Here is a 4,125-nt window from a genome sequence, read left to right as displayed (position 1 = left end):
ACTTCCCCCATTTTCCCACCCATTTTTAAACTAAATGACCTATAGTGACTATTTCATATTCATCCAGTCATTGCACATTGGGTGTGTAGGAAAGCAAATAAATTGTTTATAGTTTGTAGGGCCTCAAACTGAGAGAAACAATAATGGAGGATCTATAATTGAACCATGCCTGAAGAGTGTCATCCGTACCCGGTCCTAATCTAAATAATGACATTCTGTACATTGAGTCTGGCTCTGATACCATAATGGGAACTCTTTGGGCAAGATATGAATGTATACTGCATGTGAGAGGGTTATAAACTATTATGGCCAGATGGTTCACTGTGGCAGATGGCTACACCTATATATACATACTTTCTATATGCTCTTCTTACAACGTGACTGACATACTTTCCACAAAGAGGTGGAAGAGTATTCCTTCTGCATGTATCTCGCCAGGAGCTGGTAACTGCTCCACCCAATTGATATGGTAGAAGTAATGCTGTGTGACTTTCAAGACTGAGTCAGAAAATATTACAGCTAATCCTGGTTATCTCTCACTTTTGGGATGTTTGTCCTTGGACCTCAGCTTCCATGATGTGAGAAAGTCCAAACTAGCCCATGTGGAGAGACCACATGAAGAGCCCAAATGCAGAACTGAGTCTCCCAACCAACAGCATCCAATACCACATCTTTGAGTGAGGGAGCCTTCAGATGATAGCATTTGAGATGAGACCAATCTGGCACCTTCAGCCTCCACATTATAAAGGCAAGACAAACTCTCCTCTTGTTCTCCATCTAGATTCCTGGCCCATAAATTCTTGAATATAATAAATGGGTGTTTTTTCCCACAATGCTCTCGGGTGATTTGTTACACAATCATAATAATTGGAATATAGTTCTTAACAGTTTGTTTCTTTTGGGAATCTGGAAGTGAGACTATAGAAAGTGAAGACTGACTCTGTAGTTCTCAGTTTAATAAAAAGGTTCTTATTAAGAACTTAAACTCTAAAAATCTTTACTCATTATTCAAATATTTACAGTCATACAGGGAAGCTGAAGTTATTTCAACATGATTACTATTTTGTGACATTCTTGAGGGAAGAAAGTACATAACTAATTAAAAATTTGGTTCAAATGACCTTGTCTTTCAGGTAATGTAAGGATGGAACGAATAAAATATTGTTTTTATAAAGAGAGATCTAAGCAGAATAGGTGACAATGTCAGAATATGAAAGCAAGATTTAGCATAGTGAAGCCTTCTTTCAATAATTTAGTGATGGTTATAGAGATGAAAGGAAATGTACAAGCAGCTTTTTTGTTTGTTTCTTTTTCCACAGAGGGCAGGCCATGAGGGAATGTGATGGAAACTAGAGCAGCAGGAATTTGGGTCATAAATTAGGAAGCATTTCCTGACTATCAGAGTTGTGAAATATTCAATATGTTATTAAGATACATCGTATCATCTAATAAAATTTAAGGGAGTATTTATGTAACTTTATATTTAATTTAAAAATTACCTTGCAGTTCTATAAATTTGGAATTTTGTTGAGTATATTGCCTATACAGAGTTTACTGACAAAAATAATTTTAGATGAGGGCATTGGTTGCTCATCATTGTTTTTTTTGCAATACACATCTATACTTATGCATCCTAGTCCATTATAGAAATCTTGAATCTTTAAGTAATTTCATGGTAACTGGTATAGTAGAAAGCACAGTATGCATGGATTCAGAAGTCCTGGGTTTTGTCATTATTGAGCTTTATGACCTTGCTTAAATCATTTAGCTTCTCACCATTTTGGTTTCCCTATACATAAAACAGGAATAATACCTGGCTTCTTGCCCCACAGGATTGCTGTACACATCAAAGGAAACAATGAATGTTCCATGCCTGACACAGTATAGATAAAGGGAGAATGGACTTAGACTGGATGCAGGCTGAAAACTTAAGTATATTGATTATTAATTCATGATTCTTAAGACACTGTAAGATTTCTTCTTGTGTCAACTCACACCCAGTTTATGAATCCCTCAGTCAAATTTATATTCTGAAATAAGCACAGATTTTGAACTTTGAGAATATGGCCCTCATACTTATTATCAGGGTGATTTGGGGCAAATCAAACATAGTCGGTCATCTGAAAAATGGAAAAGAATGATAATACATGACTTACAGGGTTCATGAGAGGTTTTAAGTAATATAACACATCTAAAAATGCCTTCCCAGCTGTACAGTGAATTTTATTTATAATTTCCTTGATATTTAAAAGATGGTGAGCATGGTGTTTGTTGAAGCAGACTGCTCCATTGAACAGATGTCATTGTTGAGAGGGTCTTCAGATCATAATGGAATTTATTTTCCTAAAACTTCCAAGTATTGGTCTTTCTTCTGCCTCCTGGAGTAACACTGACTAAAAATACTGCTTCCTCCACAACTTAGTACTTCAAAATATTTGGAGACAGCTATCATGTCTCTTTAGGCTTCCCTCTCAAGACAAAAATATCTAGTTTCCTCAAAAGTTCTTTATGTAAATGGATTTGTCTAGATTTTCTCTGGATGTTCTCCAGGAATCCTTCTGAAGTGTGGTGTCTAAAATGGGGCATAATTCTCTGGATGTATTCAGGCCAACATATATCACCTCCCTGGAGCTGGACTCTAACTACTTTTGGTGATGTTTATATTTATTTTTGGCATTACAACAATAATTACAGTACCATCAATAAACACTTATTACAGGCCATGTACACTATGAATCCTATTCTTCTAAAAACTCTTTAAAGCAGGATTTTTTTTCTCCGTTGTCTAAACATAGTTTAGAGTTAAACACTTGCCCAGTTCACAGGTTCACAAAGGCAGTGGTATATGTAAAAGCAGGTATTTGGATATAGTTCTAACTGAGGCCCTTCCATACTACATTGCTTTCAAGTTAGAGCATTGTCAATTCCTTGTACCAAACATCAGGAATGGATTTCCTCCTATATACAGTTAAAATTTTGTCATCTTGATTTACAGTTATTTTTCAAATATTAATAAGATATTTGAAAACCTTCTTTTGTCATTAAGTATGTTGAACTTTATGTCATCTGCAAACCAATATGTATTTTGTTAATGTATTTATCAAGCCTGTTTATATAGTAGACTTGACTGGACAGATAACCAGAGATCTCTCTCTATGATGTCTATTCCAGGAATCAATATCCATTGGGTCTGATTGTTCAACCAGTATAAATCCAACTTAACTGTATTTTTATCCAAACTGCATTCCTTCATCTTGCTTATAAAAATAGCATGAAAAATATTATCCAATACCAGGCTAGAATTAGGTAAGTGATGTCCATGATGTACTCCATATTTCCAGGCTAATGGCCCATATTGATTTATGGTTAATCAGATAAAGTGTTTTTAAATGACAGGAAATACATTACAATTATCACCATTGCTATAAAATCAGAGAAGAATGCTTATGAAATATTCAACTCAATATATAAAATGCATTTTATGATAGAAATTATGTTTTAATTGTTACAGACTATAATCCAAATTCAGTGAAAATCCTGTTATTATAATTTTAACCATGTTTAGAAATTATAGGTGTAGGAGGTAATAACAATTTTCACTTTGTGACATTTTCATAATGATACTAAAAATATTTTCAAAAAGTTAACAGCATTAAAAAGATGTGAAAATTCATGCAATTATGAAAAAACCATGCTACTAAAATGATTAAATATTTTACTGAATAAAAATGTTGTATAGGTTTAAATTAAATATAACAGATCTCTTATCTTTCAGGATTTGGGCTCATTTTGTTTGGATTAATCTATCCCTCTCTTGGTCATTCATTCATTCATTCTTACAACTAGCAAACAAATTATATTTGCAAATAGCATCCTTGCACTTAGGAGGTCTCATAATGTATTAGAACGATTTCTGTCTCTATTAAGTCATAGGAATATGCCATAATTCAGTAAGGGAGAGAAGTATATAAATTATTTGAAGGAGATTGTGATAAATTCTATAAATATAATTCAGACTGAACAGAGAAAGATGAGTTTTGGCCAAGATAATCAGCAATATTTCATGGAATAGGTAGAATGTAAGCAGGGCCTGGAAGTTTAGAGATACTTCAATATTTCAAGGCA

This window comes from Prionailurus bengalensis, chromosome X (genome assembly GCF_016509475.1).
Source record: "Prionailurus bengalensis isolate Pbe53 chromosome X, Fcat_Pben_1.1_paternal_pri, whole genome shotgun sequence".
NCBI classification, from domain to species: Eukaryota; Metazoa; Chordata; class Mammalia; order Carnivora; family Felidae; genus Prionailurus; species Prionailurus bengalensis.
This window is presented reverse-complemented; position numbering follows the sequence as displayed.